General features: G+C 38.6%; 1 protein-coding gene across 1 annotated transcript in view; it reads left to right on the top strand.

The window, feature by feature from the left end:
- Nucleotides 1–23,028, top strand: part of NAV1 (neuron navigator 1) — a 247,801-nt gene that overhangs the window by 22,975 nt on the left and 201,798 nt on the right.

A 23,028-nucleotide genomic window follows, 5' to 3' on the forward strand; every position in this document is an offset into this window, starting at 1 on the left:
CCTTCTTAGAACAAGGGGTATGCTGTTTATATTAACTTTATAACTTTTGAGGAGCTCTGTTGGGCCAGATGCTGCAGTTAAGCAATTGGGCAGTTCTAAAGAAATAAGCAAGTGACTCATTGGTAGCTCCTCAGAGCATTCCCTTAACAAATTATTATCTATTGTTTCAGTTCACATGAATTTGTCTACATTGACTTTGCTGCTTCTTGTGAGGTTGTTAAAACAACACAGAAAAGGGGGGTAATTTTTGAAAGTTGGATTTTAACATGACAGTGTGGTTTATTTGATCTTGGTGCAGTTGCAGTTTTTTTCAATTAATCATGATTATTTTTTAAAACAATGGCTTTGCTAACATGTCATTCCAACATGTCGTTCCAACCACTGAGTAATATTATACAGTATAGGAAATATAAATAAAATGTAGTGATGTCCACCAATTTAGTTTAAAAACTATGGATTAGAGAAATTCATAAACATTAAAACTATACAATTAATTCACAACACTATAGCTGTACACTTCTGTATTTATGTGGGATGAGGCAGGAGACATCACATGCATCATAACACTGCATTTTTTTTCAAATTACATAATTTGTGTCATTTGTCTTTCTGGGGAAGAAATGGCAAACTGTAGATGATATCACTTCCCTTAACATGTTTACCAGAGATATCTGGTCATCCACTTTGAGAACACGCAGAATTCTTGATTCCTTCAGGTAATCAAGCTTTATTCAGGGGTAGAAACCTTTAAAAAGATGGGCTACTTTAATGAACAGGAGAGGGGTGTATATGCATATCTGTATGAAGTAGACTATTCATGACTGTTATTATTATTGTAAATTAATTTGTGTAATGAAATGTGTGGATGACCTTGAGGCACAAGGGGATGAGGTGGTGCTAGGAAACAATCAGACAAAGAAGACAGGAGTTTAGCAGTCAGAGAAGGAAACTTAGAAAGGAACACCATAATGGATCAAGCAGTTAAAACTGGTAGTGAGAATGCTTTACTTTCGAACTTGCAAGATTCTGTTAGTGTAGATTTACATTAAAATAGAATCTTGTTGGGTTTCCTGTTTGGGAGGTCTGACAACAATCTACCAAGTGTCAAAATACCCATATAGTCCATATATTCCATTACACTTTGTCACACCTTAGCTATCTTACATGGACTCTAGAAAATGAAAACTATTTCTCTACATATTAATACATTCAACATTTTGCAGTAAGAACTAACCTAAACATTTCCTGCATAAAATGAAATAGATTAAATGTTTACTGCAAAACTTAAGGAACATTCAGGATCAATGATTGTAAATGAGAAAATATATGGCATATATTTTCAGATCTACTGCTCTTCAAGTGGAGGGAGATTTTGATGAGTTCTTTGATGATGTGTGTTTCAAATTTTGGAGGACTATATAATATGCTTGCCTGCACATTTGAATTAGTTTCGGTAGTTATTTGGCAGAAAAATAATTTAAGTTTAATTAATTAAATAACATGGTTGATTTAATGGTTAATATTGAAAAATATGCCTTGCATTCATCTAACTTTGTGTCTGATAAAATATGAGGCTACTTCACACATCTCATTACAACATAATGACTGATTTTGAACTGGCAGAGATAGCATGCTGATAAGCTAGAAACTAACTCATGCCCCCTTCCTTCAAGGAAGGTCATTATTAAAAGACTCTGATTCTACAAGCATGGATTGAAATATTTCTTCATAATTACCAGTCTTTTCAATGCACTAGGTCAGAGGTCCCCAACCTTTTGGGCACCAGGAACTGGTTACATGGAGAGAGGTTTTTCCATGGACTGGAGAGATGTGGTTTTGTGTGCTGCCTGCATCTTGTGGCTGGGGCTTTGCTTGTCTGCACAGCCCGGTTGCTGGCATGCCGCAGCCTAGTACTGGTCCACGGACCAGGGGTTGGGGACCCCTGCACTAGGTATTACTGCCCTGTACAGATCTCACATTTATTTGCCTTTGGACATTAAGACTACGGCTGATAAGTGCTAAAATCCAAAATATATGAATGGTTTTATCCCTGAATTACTCTTATGTTGTGGAGAAGCTATAGCAATGACAAAATAATAGATAAAGCCTCCATAATCATGAAATTCAGAATTTGGTTCCTCTGTCAGAGAGATGGGAGACTTCTGTAATTTTTTCTAAATACTATTTGTACAAATGGTGGGCGGGGTATTTTAATTGGTTGACTGTTTGTTGCACATTGCTTAGGGATTGTTCCTTAAGATTGTGGTTTAGAGATTGCCATTTTTCAGCAATGCATATGCCCACTTCTTGGATTTATGGAATCTAGTCCGATGAAGAGTTCTGGAGAAGTAGGAACTTGCACATACCTGGGTAGAATTATGAACAGATGAAGATATTGCTCAGCTGTGATTTTTTTAAAAAAAAGTCTTCAGACTTAGTATAGGAATAATCATGAGAAGGGCTATAAAAACTTGTGAAAATACAGTACTAAATACTATTGAATGCTGAAAGATGATAGCATTTTTAAATAAGTCTCTAGTTTCAGTGTAAATTAGTTTCCACTGATGCAAGTATACAGAAGTATATGAAATTTCTCTTTTGATGTTTATGTACTTTCACATATGAAGCACTATTTATAAAATCCTGTGTGAAAAAATGTATTTAAATAGAGCTCTGCAGGTTTTAAAGTTTGCTCAGTGGTTCTGCAAAGTCTTTATGGCATACAGCAATGTCTCTAGAGAACTGTCCAACACCAAAGCCTCCTGAAGGGCAGGTCACCTCTCTGGGGAAACAGGTGCTGCCTATTTACTAGAGGTGGGTATTCTAGATAAAATGGCATTCCTTGCCCTGCAGTTCCAGCTGATTCATATTAATGGCTGCAAGGCTTTGTTGTGCTTCCCTGCACAGCCACTTGAGTGGGGGAAAATTTCATAATCATAAGCATAACAATAAAGTTTGAAGGGACCTTGAAGGTCATCTAGTCCAACCCCCTGCTCAGGCAGGAAACCCTATACCATTTCAGACAAATGGCTGTCCAGTCTCTTCTTAAAAACTTCCAGTGTTGGAGCAGTCACAGCTTCTGGAGGCAGGTTGTTCCACTGGTTAATTGTTTTAACTGTCAAGAAGTTTCTCCTTAGTTCTAGGTTGCTTCTCTCCTTGATTAGTTTCCATCCATTGCTTCTTGTCCTGCCTTTGGGTGCTTTGGAGAATAGCTTGATTCCCTCCTCTTTGTGGCAGCCCCAGAGATATTGGAACACCGCTATCATGTCCCCCCTCATCCTTCTCTTCATTAAATTAGACATACCCAATTCCAGCAGCAGTTCCTTATATGTTTTAGTCTCCAGTCCCCTAATCATCTTTGTTGCTCTTCTCTGTACTCTTTCCAGAGTCCCAACATGTTTTTTACATCATGGTGACCAAAACTGGATGCAGTATTCCAAGTGTGGCCTTACCAAGGCATTGTAAAGTGGTATTAATACTTCACGTGATCTTGATTCTATCCTTCTGTTAATGCAGCCTAGCACTGTGTTGGCTTTTTTGGCAGCTGCAGCACACTGCTGGCTCATATTTAAGTGATTGTCCACTAGGACTCTGAGATCCCTCTCACAGTTACTAGTATTGAGCAAGGTACCCCCTATACTATACCTGTACAGTTGGTTTTTCTTGCCTAAATGTAGAACCTTAATTTTTTCACCATTGAATTTCATTTTGTTAGATAGCGCCCAATGTTCAAGTCTGTCCAGATCCTCCTGGATCTTAAGCCTGTCTTCTGGAGTATTGGCTATTCCTGCCAGCTTGGTGTCGTCTGCAAATTTGATGAGTTCCCCATCTATCCCCTCATCCAAATCATTGATGAAACTATTTTAATGTGGTTCAGGAAAAAGAAATGAAAACTTTAGAAAAATGGGTTTTCCTACTGATATTACACATGTTGATTATTTTCATGGACTCTGATGCAAGCTGGGGTTCAGAGGTCCTTCTCTCTTTGGAACACAGTTATGCATGTACTGAGACTCTTTATGTTAAAAAAACATCTTTGGACTCCATACTTTGAATTTCTGAACTAAGAGTGTTAACCAGGAGGGGAGAACAGTCAATGTCTATTGGATTGAATTTCGCCCATAAGAGTTTAATGAGTGCTTAAGCCTCACTCAGACATTCCTGAGGGGCAACATCCATAAAGAGCCACCAAAGCCCATCCAGGTGTTGCTGTGTGAAATCAACAGAGGACCAGCTTCCAGACACTCCCTTGGGAGTGTCTACTTTGGACGGCTGTAAGGGCTGTGGCCGAAGAACCCACAGACTTGCCATTCCTCGTCACAAGGATTCCTCATGCCACACAATGCCCTGAGTGAGTGAGCAAGCTGGGGCGAAGGGAGAGGGCAGGAGACACCACAGGGGCTCGGTGCGTAAGAGACAGGAAGGGATCTCTGGGCTTTGTCCCCTTGGCCCCAATTCAACAGGGGCAGTGGGAGTAGGTGACAGGAGTCAGGTATTGAATGGGGCTTGCTGCCTAGCTTTCCCCAATTGAGGGCCTTCCTTCTGCCAGATATAAAGTAGACTTTGACTTCCCTAATCCACAGCCAGCAGGTGCTGGAGAGCACTAAGCCGGGAGAGGCAGACCGACCTGAAAGAGCTCGGCTTGGGGAGGTTCTTTGCCCTCACGTGGAGCCAGGTAGGGAAGCCCGTTGGAAGGAAAGAAGATGGACGGTTCCTCCGAGGCCCGCCAAAGTGAGTTGCCCAAGTAATTTGTAGAGCGGCTGCAGGTGCGATGTTTTCTGTGTGAAATAAAACAGCCAAAAAGTGTAAGACGAGCCAGGCCTGTACTGTTCCAAATGAAAGTTTATGATGCCCCAGTTCAGTTGAGAGATTCCCTGGAGCATTATTAACATTTATTCTCCAAAATCTTTCCCAAATTCTTTTGTTCAAACATTTGTATCTCTGTGTGTATATATTCACAGCTCCTAGAATTTCATCACTTTTATGTTCATACTTTTATTTCTTGATATAGAACAGAACATGCTCTTCTAGCAGGGTTTTCTATTATTTATAGCATGCCCAAATTGTTATACATTAGCATAAGGTATATAAAAAATTTCTAAGCAAGTCGTCACAATTTTCAATTAAACAACTTTAAGAAACACATTGTGTCTACTTGCTGTGGAAAGTGATGGTTTGTTGCACCATGTAGACTAATTCCGGTTTTGCACAACAGGCTTAGCTGTAAACTGCCATATGGTTTATAACCAAAGTTTATAAACTTAGTAATAAAGTTAGTTACTTAGTAACAAAGTTTATAATCTGGTTTCACACAACATGCTCCATGTAGACTAAATCATGTTTTGCAACCACAGAGTCACCATTCTAGATTTGTAGTAGTTACCGTAATTTGCAAAGCAGAGTGAAACTGGGAAAATGTCAGTGTTTAGAGACAAATAATTTCAAGGATAACTCTTGTTCTTAATTTAGATATTGTTGAAAGACACTAATCCTGACTTCCCTGATCGGCTGTCCTTGGGGTACTTTTACTGAGTACATCTGAAGAATAGCAGGATGCAGGAGGCATTGCTGGCTGACAAAATATTCTGAGATAAACTATTTCTTGTGCAAATTTAGTCTTGCCCCAGATACCATATCTAGAAACTGTACTGTTGTAAATTGTGCTTGTAAATTGTACTCGTAAATTGTGCTCTGTCATTTTGAATCTCCTGTATTATTAGTGGAGTTAACCAGGACAGACATGTTAAAGTGGGCCAATTTGGCTTGTTTCTAAAGGTTTACCAAACTCTATCTTCTGTTCAGTTTCTGGCCTGTTGAAGCCCGTATAGCGCAGGTGAGTGGCAGCACTGCTACCACTGGCCTGGCCCCTGCTGGACATGCCATATGGCTGCCCACCCACTCTATCCCACCATCTGGTTGCTTGTGGCTGCAAGGGGCTTACAGAGATTCCCAAGACAGACACTCAGGAGGCAGCGGCAGTGCCGGCAGAACATGCCCTTCATGAGAGGAGAGCAGCACAAACAGACAGGGGCAGCCAAAGGACTGGGAGACTGCATGGCTTTGGTGGGTATTTGGCAGGCGGAGGGATGTGGATGGCCCGCTGGATGTGTCCAGCGGGCCAGTGCCATCACTACGAGGTGAGGCAAGACAGGTGGCAGAGGTTTGGAGCTGCCCCACATGCCCCACACCTGGTCCCCGCCCACCACTTCCCTTTCACTCCTTCCCCAAGACAGACTGCCATGTTATGGAGGATGGGCAAGGGGAGGCTCAGTCCCCTTAAATGGACCCACTCCACCATTTCAGAGCCGGGGGGTGGAGTGATGGCGAAAAGTCTCCACCGCTGCTATGCAACAGCCACGTCTGCCACTGGAGGAGCTTTCTTTGGTCCCTGCCAGCCCTGCTTCACCTCGCCCTGCAGATCATCTGCCTGGTGACAGCCTTCTCTTCCTCCTCCATCACCTGCCTTGTGCTGTCTGCTTCCCATTTGGAGCCAGGGGGGAGTGAAGGTGAAAGGCCTCTGCTGCTGCTGCACAACAGTCATGTCCACCTCTGGAGGTGCTTTCCTCAGTCCCCTTCACAGCTCTGCCAACACAGGCATGGGAGAGTTATACCAGGGCTGGACAACGGCAATGTGGTCTTTGGAGTGCCCATGCCAACAGGCTTGATATAACTCTCCCATGCCCATGTGAGCAGAGCCATGAAGGGGACCGAGGAAAGCACCTCTAGCAGCAGATGCAGCTATTGCACAGCGGCGGCAGAGGCCTTTCTTCATCACACCCCCATGATCAAATAAACCAACTTTGTGTTCCTTCTTGAAATTTTTGCTTTTTAATCCATTTAGATGGTTATTGATCCTTGTCTCCAATCTCTTCAAAACTTTAGAAAGCCTCTTTTATAAGTCCAGAAAGAAGAAATTATTCCAATTACTCTCTGGAATTATTATTCTTATTTCCTTTTTCTTTTTTATAACCTCATCCAATTTGTGTTTTTTTTCTGTGTGTCTACTAATTAATTCTTGTTCACATTCTCAAAAATTTTTTGAGAGTGCAATTGCTCGAAAATGTCTCTGAATGCCATTATAAAGTTGCATGTCTTTATGTCTCTTTTTATGTCTGTAATATCAAAAATAATTTTTGCTTCCTACCAAAAAAAATTCTTTAGAATCAATTGTAATATTCAAAATAAAATATTTCAACATTTTTAGAGAACTTAATCTGTTTAAAAATGTCTATAGCCAAAACCTTGCTTTGTTTTTTGCTGTGCATTTTAAAATATTAGAGCTATTTTATGTATATTAAGAATAGAAGACACTTACTTGGTGTTTCCAGCATTGTCATTTTGAAGGGATCTGTCTATTTCAAGTAGTTAATAGCTAATTTTTGAAAAGCAATTAGTAAAAAAAGTGTGAACTTAATGTTCTTTGAAGGCTCCAATTACACCTGGAGCAACATGGCATATTACCATGGCTCCTGCTTCTCCCTTCTTGGCTCCTGGTTCTCCCTTCAGAAACTGCTGCTTCGCAGTCTCCTTCTGCGAAGCAACAATATGGAGCACAGCTTGAGTGATCTCACATCCTCTCTTTGTCTAAAGAGAGTCAAAGGAGTCAAAGCTAATCTACTCATTGTCCATTGTTTTTAGCCACAGTTGTTGGCTCTACATTCTTCCCTGGAAATCGAAAGTTTTCAGTGATTTGTGATTGATCCAAAGGCTTTCTTCCTGCTGGTTCAGAGATCACCATAACAGTGTTTGATTCTTTCATATTGTCATGCCTCTGTCTGAGGCTTAATTGGAGGAGGAAATGGAGTGGGAACAGGACCCTTTCAAGGCCCAGGGAGAGGTGGGGAAGAATAGGCTGAGGCAGGCCAGGGCCCTTCAGGTTTGGAACAGGGGAGACAGAGTTCAGGTGAGGAGCAAGGCCCACCCCCACCTGATCTGAGAGCTAGGAGAGTAGAGAGGAGGAGGGAACAACACAGGCAGGCTCACTTAGGAGGAGAGCATCACGCCCCACCCCACAAGGCAACACCTGGGGATTGAGATATAAGGAGCCACTGTGGGGTGGGGACTTTGTTGGGAACAAACATTGAATCTTGGGAAAGTTGTGTATTGTTGCTCTTGTTCTGTGCCTTTGTTGGAAAACCTGGACACCTTGACTACTGGACCGGCTGACCACGTGGATTTCCTGATTTACAATTTCAGACTGCATTTCGAATTCTCTCTTTGCAAACTGCTCAGGCAAGCTGAGATTCAAACGGACTCATTAAGCTTATGTTTTGTTTTGTTTTGTTTGTTATCTTTATGGCCTTGAGGACATTTGTATACTAATCAGGCTGTATTGAAACTTCCTTCAGCCAGAGTTGGCTGAAAGGTGTGTGTGTATGCTTTGGTTGAAAGCTTGCCAGCAAATGTGGGAGCCTTTGGGGGGAGATTTGCAGCAGTTAAAGGACTGTTTACATTGCCAGCTGACTGAATTGCTTCTGTGCGGTGCCCTGGGTCATCACACATATACTTGATCCTTGCTGGAAGAATCCACTCATTTATATACCAGATTATTTTGCTTTGGCTTCTGTCAGAATTCTGACAAGTTGTTGCTAATCTTTTTATGTAGATTGCTTTAGGAGCCTCCAAAGGATCTTCATTTTTTCCATATGTGGCCATTATCTTTTAGCTTCAAGTTTAAACACCAGGAGTACTTTTCTTTTAGTCTAGCAGGCACTTGCATAGGGTACAATGATAGTTAATGTTCTGGGCCCAGTTCTTCTTCTTTTCAAGATAGAGTTGATTGACCTTGTAAAACTAATTCTTTTTGTGTTTTATATCCACCTTTGTGAGTCATGCACAGCCTCCAGACTTTATTAAACAGCCATTCCCATCATTTCAGACATTAGATATGCTGCCTGAATCTGACTGAAATTAAAAACAAACAACTTTTAGGAGGCCAACCAATTGCTGAGTAGATTGTTATAAGTGGAAGGTGACAGGTAGGTTTACTGAATATATAGTGAATGTATTGAAATTCTAATTTTTAACAAGTCTAAAACTGGGTTGAGTTAGTGATGATGTTTCCTGAAACTCATTAGAAATGCAATACATTCTGATTGATTTGCAGGTTTTTTTTAACATACAGTAACAATATCCCCATCTCATACAGTGCATGAAAGAACTGTTAAGAAAATCATTCACAGACGTTTGTGTGGATTTTTAGTAAACAATCTTGGTACTAGGAAACATCCTTGAAAGACCAAGAGGGCAGTGTGAGGTTTGTGGTTTATAAAACTCAGTATCAGGGTTGTTGCCTAGGCAAGGACTAATTTAGAAGTTTTTTCTCCCTCAAAAACTGCTTTCTCCCTTGATCACATCTGTGTTTATGAAATGCATGTTATGCCAGTTGCACAACAACAGTTTTTTCTTGAGTAATTTATATTTCCTGTTGTGAGCAGGCTAGTGTGACAGATGAGATGTCAAGGGATTCAAAAGACACTCTGTGCACGTGGTCCAGAATCTGGAAGTCTAGATTAAGTCAAGTTCTAATTTTGTTACCTAAAGGAAATGGTCCTTACTCCAACTATCTTAATGCTTTATCTAAGTTTGGGATCAGAACTGGGTTGGATCAACTGTGCAACAAATATTAATGTGCTAGGAGATGAAAGGGAAGGTTGAGCCTTGATATATCATTTTTCTCCTATATGTATGTCGTTTTTATGAATGCTATTTGCTCCTAATACCTGAGTGTGTATTTTAAAGTTATTTTTACTGGAAGGAAAATATTAAGGTTTGTCTGGAAGTGTACTTACTCCAAGACTGCTCTTCCATCCTTCTCTTAGAAAAGCTATTATCGTAACAGTAGTTATCCTGTCTTTCTACTCCATGACATCAGAAGAACTTGGCATAAATGGTTTATTTCCAAGCCCATAAAAAGGACTGAGGTTTGGATGTGAAAGAGAGCCAGGTGTAAAGACAGGTTCATCGTGAAGTTCCATTGACTAAATCACTCCTAGTCTAAGTAGATTCCCAGGGATACTATGCGTAGAAGTTCAGGATGCAATGTAACTCATACATCCAATATGGTAACCGTGATCACCCTAATTTGATTGGAACAGACTTTCTTTTACCGAGAGGAACACCCTCTTCATTTTGAGCTCTCATTCACTTTCCTTGGTTTGTCATCACTGTTTACAGCTTTCGGAAAAAGGATGTACTCTTAAATTAGGAGAAAAAGGACTCTGTGAGCTCCTTCTCATTACAAAATAAAGAATATATATTAAGTGGGTTCAGTTGGGATTGCATTTGATTACTTGTGAGCAGATGGGGCTGTGATGAACATTGAGAAATGATGGTCAGAAAAATCCTTCCTATGTCCAGGTCCTTTAATATTGTTGGTATTAATTGTATATGTACGTACATAAGAAATACTTTAAGATACCACTCATGAACCTGGCACCTTGGTTCCAGTTTTGGTGTTTGTGTGGCAGTAAGGGGGAACCAACATGGCCAAATGGCAGTGGGTAGTGGAAGGCTGTTTTAACTTCTCTCTGCTGACATTGAATATTGGTGTAAATCCTTTCCATAGTTCAGATGTAGATAACCTTCAGGGATCTTTCCTGATCTGTGTTCTATGAATGTTTCTCAGGATTTGAAAAAGCAATGGTAGCCATGCGGGCCATGAGAAAAATATATATCTATAATCCATAAGAGGCAATCGGTTTAATAGGCCAAGTGAAGTTTTACAGAAGCAAGAGAGAGGGGAAGAGTGCTTTGAGTTTCCAAGAAATCTTATCATAGCAAGATAAAATTCAGTACAAAAGCCAGAATTTGGGCCAAGGGTGAAAAGATGTAACTGATTTTTGAGCCATGCTTTTATAGTTTGCATTTTTAGCTGAAATGGGGAAGAGTTTCCAGACATGCAAACTGGCTGAAAAACTACGTAGTGGTATTATAATGTACTGCAGAAAAGATAGGAAATCTTTCTGGTTCGAAGATCAACTTTTTTGTATAGGACTTGGGATTCAGTGAGTGGGATGACAATACTTACTGAGTGGAGCCATGAGAGAGATGGCTAGGATTTTCTGTACTTTCTTGGGCTTTGCAGGGTTGCGTGGGCAGATTTTTTTTGAAACTATTTAAACCATTTTACAACATATGCAATACTTTTTGTGTTTATTCTACTTTAAAATAATGGAAAACTAGGCTGCCAGGTTTTTAACAGCTGTATTCCAAGAGGGCTCTGTGTGGGCACAGAAAATGTCTCAGGAGTGCCCAGGGCTTTTTTTCCTCATAGAACGCTCAGAACGGAGTTCCGGCACCTTTTTTGGATGGAACCTTGTAGGGTAGGCAAGGCGGGTTGTATGACATGTTTGAGTTCTGGCACCTTTTTCTCTTACAAAAAAAGCACTGGGAGTGCCTGAGGATCTGGGCTTTCAATATTGATCTCCAAAAAGTAAGGGCCTAACTATCTAAATCTCCTATGTTTATAAAATGAAAATGTGTATTATGAGATACAGAAATCCACTGGCTTAAAATTCAGCTAGGCATACAGTTTGGGATATTTTAAGCTTTAAGTATGAAAGGCTGGCCTCTTTCCTTTGCCATAAAATCTCTTTAAGCACCATTCCTCTGCTCTATCATACCCTTTCTGGGTTTCCTCAGTTGCCCTTTGTTCCAGATGCCTATGACATTCTCTGATTTATAGCAAGCTGCATACGGATATGGGTCCTAGCTCCATTCATAGAATTAGTGGTTGCTGTGGTGATAGCAGTCTTCCTTGGGAAAATAGTCAAAGCTCCTTGGCACTTGCCCAGTTGGCTAGGCCAGAAAGCAGACCAGGTCTTAATTGGCACTGTAGTTAAGTGGGCCAAAGCAGCACACACCCAGTGCTGCCCACAACGGAAGAGATGGAGAAAGAAGATTGCTGACTTAGCAGCCTGCAGATTGTTCTGATCATGGCACAGCCACAAAAAGCAGCAAAGAAACCACTTCCTTTTGAGTTTACAGCATTGTCTTAGGATTCAGAGGACAGAAAACATCACATAACACACTCAAAAAAGGAAATAAAATTTGCCCTTGGCAAATATCAGAAAGTTAAAAAAGTTTTGATTAGTATCTAGATGTTTACTATCTGAAAATTATAGAGAAGTTGGTTCAACTAGAAAATGGGATGGAGGATCCTGAAAAAAAGCAATGACAAACCATTTCTAGAATTGCATAAAAATATATGGCTCAGCCTCCAGGAAAAGTTCAGTTTGACTTTCTAAATTTCATGTCCTTTTTTTGCTGGTGATGCTGCCACCAGCTGAGATTTGATTAAAGGCTACAAATCATCTTTGTTATTAAAGCATCTCTTTTCTTGTCTAATAGCCAATAGGAGAGCTATTCCTACTATTCAAGCATAGTAAGGTTGTCGGAAGGACAAATGTTACATGTTGGTCTTGGAAATAGGTAAGAAAGTGAGTTTCAGTTGGTGTGACTATATTTTTTACTGCAATTATTGCAATACAAAATTAACATATTATATAATATTTGTGCTTATTTACACTGGAGCTTCCTCCCCCCCAAAAAAGTCTGGTTTCTGAAGTTTAAACATTTATCTGTTATTTAAACCAGGAAGATATACTTGCAAAACCTGAAACCTTTAATACTCATTGAAAGGAAAACACTACTTCTCAAGTAATCAGGTAGACAAATGTAAGAATTAAGTTCGTTATAAAGTATGTTAAACAGATAGAACATGAAAATAAAGTTAGTAACAAAAATTCATTAGGAAAAATCTAATTTTTAAACAAAAGATGAGATTATTTGTTTATTGGACTTACATTCTACCTACCTTTCAGGAGCTCAAAATGGCATATATAGCTTTCTCTCTCCCCCACCTTTTCCCTGCAGTACAGCCTTTGAGACTGACTAGCCCAAAGTCTCACCAGCTACTTGGGTTTTCTAAATTAGGCTAATGGTAGATATATGCTTAGAATGAATATTGTTGCCCTGAAATACCCTATTAATAATAATTCATATGGCCTTCTTGCTTGACTGCTTTTGGGTAACATTCCTTGAAAGTGAGAAATCATCCTAAGAAAGGTCATCTCCATACGGAATGGGAGAACTCGCCATAGCCAACTCACCACGGCCAACTCGCTGTGGGACAATTTGCCACGGGCTACTCACCACGGGACAGTTTGCCATGGGATAATTTAACAGTTCAGTTTAATTATTTAAAATAAATAAAACATGTTTTAATTTTCGTCATTCACATTTCATTCTGTCCCTCCTTTTGCCTCCTTTCTTTAATGATTCTATTCCACTATAATAGGGCGGTATATAAATGCAATAAAATAAATAAATAAATAATATCTATTTGATATTAGTGTAACTCTTGTCCTGCAGCAAGTTGTCCCATGGCAAGTTGGCTGTGGAGAGCTCGTGTGGCGAGTTGGCCGTGGCAAGTTGTCTATGGTGAGTTGGCCATGGCGAATTGTCATAGACCTGTCTCCATATGCAACATAGTGATCTCCCTTAGTCCTGGAAGTGAGAGGTGACAGAAAGTGAGTCTGACTCCTGATGCAGCCTTCCTTTTTCTGTATCCTGGTTATCATACTGACTGAGAGTAACCCAGGGCTCATCTGTGTAAAACTCTCCTTGTAAAAGGTTTCAGATTGGCTTTGAATAAATGAGAAGTTTGGTTCTTGATGAGTGATGAGAAATATAAAGACTGAATCTGATAAACTTTCTTTGGCCATGTCTACACAAGAGGAAGGAACTAAAATGTAGATTGGAAGTCTCACCAATCTAGTCTCACCATTTCTTTAAATGACAATTCAGCATTCCAGATGGTGGTCAAACAGAACTGAAGTCTATGTCTATTCTCAATCACTCCGATCATGGTTGTTTCAAAGATGCTTTTTTCCAAAAGGCAACTGGACTTCCTTGGTTTTCTCTTTGAAAACGTTTCACTTCTCATCCAAAAAACTCTCAATCTCAGAGAGCTAATGACCAACCCTCAGAGTGCTACTGACCAGATGACTGCAAAGAATATAACCCCTTCCATTCCCCGCCAATCAGTTAGAACTGAAGAAGCTTCTTGGAGGAGAAGTAAAACATTTTCAAAGAGGAAAAAAAACCAAGAAAGTCCAGTTGCCTTTTGGAGGTTTTTCTGAATGTCACGTGCAGGTTGTACAATAAATACATAAAATGAAATCAAGATTAATTTAGTAAAAATATCTAAAGTCAAGTAATAACTACAGATCAATGCTGCAAGTGCTAAAGCCTTACTAAGCAAATGAAGAGCAGCTTGCAGGAAACAGCTGCCTTGTTGAAATTTCATAATTTTTTTTTAAAAAGGGCAAATTGAATGTATTTGTTCCTCTTTCTCCGGTTTGGGTTGAAATACTGGAAACATTTTTTTCCTTTAAATTTTTCCAGTTAATCTGTCTGATCAAACCATGGTCTATGTTCATAGTTATTGTTTATATGGATCTTCTGCAAAGTAAAATTTGAATATTGTGCTAATTTGTCTTTCTTATGCTAGTGAAAATGATTAGGTTCCATTATGTGAAGATTGTATCTCCTACCCCCCAGTTTTAGCAAGAAATTTAATTCAAAATATTTTTCTATTGTTGAAAACAAAACATTGCATGAAAAATACTGAAAAACTTCCTTGTGGTTTTGCTCTATCTCAGGCATGTCAAACTCGCGACGTCACGTGATGTCACGCAACGTATCGGAACTTTTTCCCATTGCCGAAAATGGGATGGGCACGGTTTCTCCATGACGCGGGCCAGCAGTTTGACACCCCTGCTCTATCTTATTCTCCATGAACTATCTACCAGCAATATAGGCCATGCAATTAGTGAATGACATTTTCAGCAGAACAGCAAAGCAAAGACTTGCTGTGCAAGAGTCCCTATTAGTGCTGGGTCACACTTTTCTAGGAGAATGAAATCTAATTTGCTAAGCCTTCCCCAATACAGACTTGACCTAGATAATTGGCTCCATGGTTTGATCTCACTTGGTCCCCTTCCAATTAACTAAAAGAGAAAGCAATTGCACCGTGTTAATGAAAATAAATAGATCACAGCTGTCCCACAAATCAAGGGGTGGAGGTGAAGATATGAAATGATGGATATGCCAAGTTTTGTCCAAGATGCTGGAAACTCAGCACAGCACACTGACATATTATGGTGTGATCAAACTCACAGATTGTTGAGCATAGGAATATTTGAGAAATACGACTCATTTTTTGCTCACCTGATGTTGAGCCACAATTGCAATAATTCCCAACCAGATGACAGGAAATTACAGGATTGCAGTTTAACACCTCCACCAAGTCATGAACAGCTGCTATTGGGTTTGCCAAGATTGCACTATCTCATTTGGAGCTTAGTAATGCAGCCATAGGGAAAAATTAAATGGTTGGATTGTGTGAACAGAAGAAGATTCTTTGCAGCTTCATTCTGCTTCCAAATCACTAAGCTCCAGAGAATGTGAACATGAAGAACCATCTAATTCCCATCTCCCCATCTCTGATTTTTTTTCCCTTAAAAATCCTAGATAAGATGTAAAATGATTTTTATCCCATATTTCCTTGCTTTCCAAACTAACCCCTTAACCAGAAGCAGCTTTTAAGAATGGAATGTATTCTCTTTCCAGGGGACATTTGCATTCATTTTACCATACATAAATCAATAATTTTTATGAACCTGTGATTGTGGACACAGTAGTGACAAACAGCCTGGAAGGACAGCAAATGTTTCAGGAATAAGCTACTCATATACATGTGTCTAGGTTGTGTTTCTTTTTTTTAAATAAGTTTATTAGAATTGAGTGGCTCAAGGGCTAGTCCCAGTCCATTATCTTAAGCTGCTTAGATTCATTATTGAAATTATTATGATAAATGAAAGCTTTTTAAAATTATATTTGTTTCATCAATAATTTTAGTTTCTTTTTTTTCTTTGTTTATCTAATGCAAAGTAGATTCTGGGAAACACCCATTACTCCATCAGCCATTACAGGAATAAAAAAGGTTCAAATTTATGAAACATAAAGTTGGGAAATATCAACAGGTATTTCATACAGCAAATTGTTTGAATGTGGTTTTAGAAAAAAAACACCACCTTTAACTGTTGGGATAATGTCTTGAAAATACCCCACAGGAGCTGTTCTTTCAGCACTACCAATGTAGGTGACTGAAAATGAAAAAGCTCACTCTGCACTTTCTGATAACTGAATTTCTATTAGAATTTAGCCTATGCCTGCCTACTTCCCTCTGTTTCTTTTTCCAGATGAGAAGAAAATAGAGTGCTGATTATTGTTATTCGTAATTTTTGGAAATGATGCAGTACTGACTGCAGGCAGAATATGTATCCACAGTTCCTTGTTTGCTTGCTGCCTTTTCTTTCATTATTTTAACAGCTGTGTGTCACCTTTAAAATATTAAAAACATCTCCATATTTGCATCCTACACATTCTCAATTTGGCTCTCATTTCACACTTTTTGTCTGTGGATAAAATCATAGTAACTCTTAGCTATTTGTGCTCCAAAGAGATCAAAATGTCTGGATTAAAAAAACCCACACCATTTGTCTGGTCCACACGGAACCCCTGTTTGTTATCTGCTTATTTAAAATAATGGCACTTTAATATATGAGATTACTTTCAATGTTTGTAAACTCCAGCATAGAGCATTCAGTGATGCACAGAAGGGGAGGCAATAGGGTTAACATAATCAACAAATAAATTAGTCATCACCTCTTTTCACAACACTTTATATAAATAGTTGCACTATAAAAAGTACTTATGCATGTTTCTTGCTGGCTCTTTTTCAGTAGATTGATGGGGGAAGGTACATAACAAGCATAGGCTTGCTGTTGCTTTGGACAGAATGTTACCCAATGTCATTTGTTATTAGCATCAATGTTGCTCTAGAGAGTTGCTCTTCCTTCATGTTGTGATACTGCTCATTCAAGATTAAGACCTCTGGGTAGGGAGTGGGGTAAAAAATAAGCATTAAGACTGGCATGTGGAGCTTGAAACCCCTTCAAAGCCAACCATCATAATAACAATTTATAGATTTTTCTCAAAAATTGTTCTATCTCATCTAAGGGCACAATTGCTCCATTGCCATAGAAGCATGGAAATAAATGGAGATAAAGAGAAAAATGAATATTAAACAGCAAGAAGAGATGTCAAAAATTGGGTGCAGAGAAAGTCCATTTCAGAGAAAGAGTGGTAACTGGTGCCATTTGGCATCTCTTTTGGAGAAAGGGGAAAATAAGGGAATTCTTAGACTCTTAGAAGACTTTCTTCTATGTGTTTACATCCATCTTAAGTCCTACTATGCTGTTTTATTGTGGCTGGGGTCTTCTTAAGTGAGATGAACAAGGGAATGCACTGGCAATGCATGCCAAGAGTAGAGATTTCCAGCCAGTACATCCTATGATTGAAGGTCATCCCAACTGCCCAATTAAAACACATGTGACTCTCTTTTGGGCATCAGTGATACAAGAAGATGCTGGAGGTGGATGATTACTTTTATGGCCACAGCAAAGGCATTATTTCATACTATATGGGAGAAAGTTAACATTTTTTAAAAAAATCCTGTATTTTATCAAGAAAACCCATATGAATAGATAAGAAAAAGCATTTAAATGTATAATGTCAGATAATGGACCTATCACATGAAATGATATCCAATATTTTATTGAGGAAGAACTCAGTATAAAGTTTGGAGTATAAAATGGTGTTCATTACACAGCTAGATTAAACAAACAAATTGGTTGAAGTCTGTTATTTTGAGAAGGTAAGGTAAAGTAAAGTAAAGTAAGGTAAGGTAAGATAAGATAAGATAAGATAAGATAAGATAAGATAAGATAAGATAAGATAAGATAAGATAAGATAAGATAAAAGATAAGATAAGATAAGATAAGATAAGATAAGATAAGATAAGATAAGATAAGATAAGATAAGATAAGATAACCTCTATTGTCATTTTTTATTGTGAGCAAACTGGACCACATTAAAAATGAAATTCTGTTGCCTGCTCTTAAAAGAAAGTATGTATCTATTCATATACATACATACATATACATATACATATACATATACATATACATATATACACACACACAGTGGTGGCATTCAGCTGATTTTCACGACTTTGGCAGAACTGGTAGCTAATTTTTTGTTGCCCAGGCCCAGAATGGAAGTGGCATCCACACAGAGAACCAGTTCTTCACATATTTTAATCCCACCACTGCACACACGCACTCACACACACATATATAAATATCAATCACTGCCCATTTTGAATACATAGTTAACAAGGTTGATGCTATATGGAATAAAACTGTGACTGAATCTAGATGTTCTGCTTCAGATACCACAAATTTCAAAATATCAATAATTTTGCTACTATAATCAATGTTTCATAGAGCATTAGCTAATATATTGTTATTTCCGTGGGAATTGTGATGCTGACTCAGTAAGACCCAATCAAATAAAACCTTCTGAAGAAACTTTTCCCTGAGTCTGAAAATGGCACCAGTCCTTTGGAACACAATCCCTCAGGATTAGTTCAGTGCTGTAGCCCTGCTGGCATTACACAATGACTTAAAGGATGTGGCTTTGTTATCTGGCTTGCTTGGGGATCTGGATGTATGGCAAAGCTGGTTCAGTGTTCTTGTTAATTTGTTGTACCAATATTAGAGAATATATGTAGCTCAGGATGTGGAGTCCCTGGTGTTCTCTGAACTTGGTTGTTTTTCTACAGACATTTCATTACCCAACTTGGTAACATTTTCATGAGTCATGGATTTGAGATGGCTCACCATATAAATTGAAATAATAAATAAATACATTATCCTGAACTATCAAGACATAACAATTTCTCTGTTTTGGAGAAGATACTAATGTCGACATTTGTGAAAACTAGCTTCTGTAACATGTATCTTCTCCAGAATTGTTCTTCCAGGGTGGTGCCAGCTTCCCATGGAAATGAGCTACTGAGAATAGTGTCCTTGAAGTATCATGGGAAAAAAACATTAAAATAAAATCCAGAGTAAACTTCCTCTGAGGAATTAACTCTCTTTCCTGCCCTTCCAGATGGAACCAGCTGAGAGCCAAGATAGCAGCTGGAGGAATAGTCTGAAATAGTGATAAGGGAAAATAAGAACAATGTAGAAAATAGTTCTCTTTCTTTTCTTCTCTTCAGTATAGTTTGGTTGTTAGGGAGCCATTGATAAATTCCTTATACTCTTGAGAAGTTTAATAGGGTGGGGAGGATTTGATTACCAGAAATGTTTAAATCTTAGTGACATAAATAAGCATAGTTTTGGTGAGTCTGCCTTCCAGTTGCAGAGTAACAATTTGGCAGGCAATACAGGATCTTGTGTATGAAAAAGGATGTTTTAGTCAGCAAACATCTGGTGAGAAATACAACTTGAATTTTGCATTCCTGCACATATAGAATTGCAACATATGAGGATTGATAGTTGTATAGGTTAAGTGTGAGGTGAATCTACTGTTCCCCCAGCCATGTGTCAGTTATCAGAAATACAGAAAGTTTGACTAGAATGAGTGACAGGACAGATATTCCTGAGGGCAGCCATGTTGATCAACACAACACAACAAAACACAAAAGAAAAATAAGTTGTCTAGTGGCAGCTTAAATTCTCTGATTCAAGTAAAACAAGTCCAGATGGATTACACCCCAAAGTTCTCAAGGAACTGGCAGATATGATCTCAGAACCGCTGAACTACATTTTTCAAAGATCCTGGAGCTCTGGGGAACTACCAAAGGACTGGAAGAGAGCTGATGTAGTTCCCTTCTTCTTCTTCTTCTTCTTCTTCTTCTTCTTCTTCTTCTTCTTCTTCTTCTTCTTCTTCTTCTTCTTCTTCTTCTTCTTCTTCTTCTTATTATTATTATTATTATTATTATTATTATTATTATTATTTCTAGCTGCACTGAAAGTATGATGCTCCTGCTGATAATTATTTACTGAATATGGTGTTGGATTTCTGTGGAGTTGATACTTTTTGCTGTGCTTAATGTAAAATCTAGTCCAACCTCCATTTGAAAAATTCTAGTTAGTGGATTCTATCATTGTCATATTCTGCTGCTCGCCTGCTTTACTCTCTGAAATTCTAATATTCACTCTGAATTATTTACTAATGTTGACCTCTTACTTCTTGTCCTGATTACAGTTTTAATGGAGAACAAGATTATTTTGTCCTGTGCTGCTATATCTTTTCTCACATTTCTCTTTTGCAGATTATGTGTAACAACTCTTTTAATTGTTCCATATTGGACTTAAGTTTCCTGATAATGTATCACTCTGATAGCTCTTTCTTGAATCTGCTCTTTGTCCCTTGTAAAAGTACTGTATGATTTTCAAAACTGGGCACAATGCTCTAGCTGTAAGTTGGTTGGAATAAAATGGGATAGGAGTGTTAATTATAAAATAATAAAATATGAATACTGATATACCTACTGTCATCGGATGCTTCATACTCTAAAGCAGGGGTGTTAAACTGCCGGCCCGCGGGCCGGAGCATCACGGAGAAACCGCGCCCATCCCATTTTCGGCAATGGGAAAAAGTTTAGATACGTTGCGCGACGTTACGTGACATCACGAGTTTGACATGCCTGCTCTAAAGCATCTAGTTTCTTTTCAAATCATATACTATAAATTCCATTATTCTGTTAATGCAGCCTAAGATTACATATGTCTTTGCTGAAGCTTTATATTGCTTGTTCATATTGAAGTGATAGTCTACTAAGGCTCCTAGAATTTTTGGGCATATGCTGCTATTAGCCAAACTTCCATAATTTTGCCCCCATTTTCCTACATACTGTATGCTAGACCTAGTATGTGTCACTGTGTATATCAACCTTTTTTTCTGATCAAGATAATTGGATTATGAGTTTTGTCCTTTGAGGTATAAATCAATCCTCCTAACTTGATAGTATCTGCAAATTTGATAAGCATCCTTTTTGTTCTATCCAGAGTTGTAAAAATTGTCACAATATTATATTATTGGAAATAGTGAAGTCAGTGCACTTCTATCTATTGGGTAAGGTAAAGGTAAAGGTAAAGGCTGCCCCGCACATGCGTGCTAGTCGTTTCCGACTCTAGGGGCTGGTGCTCATCTCCGTTTCAAAGCCGAAGAGCCAGCACTTGTCTGAGGATGTCTCCGTGGTCATGTGGCCGGCATGACTAGATGCCAAAGGCGCACGGAACGCTGTTACCTTCCCACCATAGTGGTCCCTATTTTTCTACTTGCATTTTTACGTGCTTTCAAACTGCTAGGTTGGCAGAAGCTGGGACGAGTAACAGGCGCTCACTCTGCTATGCGGCACTCGGGATTCGACCTGCCAAACTGCCAACCATCTGATCGACAAGCTCAGCGTCCTAACCCACTGAGCCACCGTGTCCCTTCTATTGGGTAACAGCTAGTAATAGAAATCTTAGTACATTTTGACTGCTGTGTTTCATATCAATTGTAAAATGTATAAACACTGACAATATTAACATTATGAAGTAGCTCTAGAGTGTAAACTCCTTGATGCAAGAATCTGTTTCTTTATATATAATGTAAAGCACCAACATATAATGATAACATTGTATAAAACAAGTCTTGAATAACCATGTGGGATTCATAAAATATAAGCATGTGTCCAACAGAACCTTGAACCGAATCCTAATTCTGTAAGGTCAGGAAGATGGAGATTCAGTTGCATCTTGGGAGGCTGTGAGTGATTTGAGGCCACTCATTCTTCTCAGCCCAACCTTCCTCACATGGTTTTTATCAAGGAGAAAATGGGAGAAGGAAGCATTGTGTATTTTGCCTTGAGATCATAGAAAAAAGTGGTCTATAAAACAAATAGTTGTAATATATTTGTTTTCCATAACATTCAGAACATCTCCTTATTAGTGAAGCCACTCAAACACCTTTTATCCTCCCTCCCATTAGTGTTCCCATAATAACATGTTATAAATAATCTTATTTCCTTCCTTTAGTTTGAAAGTAGTTCCTTCCTGTATGTAGAATGTAAAAATCTCACATTCTGGATATGTTTGCCAAATTCTTTTCTACCTTAAGACTAAAATCTTTCTTTCTGGCACTTCTATTGTTTGGGGACAACGTATTTTCCTTCCCTGTTGCAAATTTGACAACAGTACATGTGCAGTTATTTTTCTTTTAAGGAATGATAAGACTTTTATAGTCCTTTGCTAATTCAAAAACAGCTGGGAAACAAATCAAATTATGTGCAGATTTGAGCCTGTTAATCTCTGCTGGCCAGGCATTTAAGCCGAGCAGCAGCAAAGGAGAAACTCTAGTTCTGTCTCTTTTTCTAATGAAAGAAAAAAGAAGCTGCCAAAGTTTACAACTATTACATACTAATAAAGTGCGTATTAATATTGTATTATATAATTAAATTTTAAATAGTGGAACAAGTTTACACAACAAAAAGAAAAAAAATGGGAAATTAAAGATAAGCTAGCGTGTGTTGTCCAAATTTATAAATGGTTCTCCAGTGGTAAATTGCTGGTTAAAATACTTTAGAATATAGAAAGAGATAAAAAGAATCAGACCGTTACATAATAAATGGAGAATTAATGGAGAATCCTTCAAACTTTGTAGCTGAATCTTTTGTGGTCTATTATAAAGGTATGCAATATCCATTTCCTTTGTCCAATTCTTACTTTTTAAAATGCATGTACTTATGTACAATATCTTCTGCTTGAATGAGAACTGTCATAGTGCATGACTAGAACATATGAATCAGTCCTGCATATTGATTATAACCATTACTGAACCTATCAATTTTGCAACTGATTGAAAAGAGGAAAATCTGCATAAATGGTATGGAAACACCAGGATATATTAGAATAGGAGACAATCACAAGTATCAAGGTCTGAAAATTGAAACTGAGAGATGAGGGCATAAATTCACCATAGTGGTCCCGGTGGTTATCGGCACAGTGGGTGCCATACCAAAATATCTTGTACAGCACCTATAAAATCTGCACAATGACAAAT

Source organism: Vipera ursinii (assembly GCF_947247035.1).
Source record: "Vipera ursinii genome assembly, chromosome: 3".
Classification (NCBI taxonomy): domain Eukaryota; kingdom Metazoa; phylum Chordata; class Lepidosauria; order Squamata; family Viperidae; genus Vipera; species Vipera ursinii.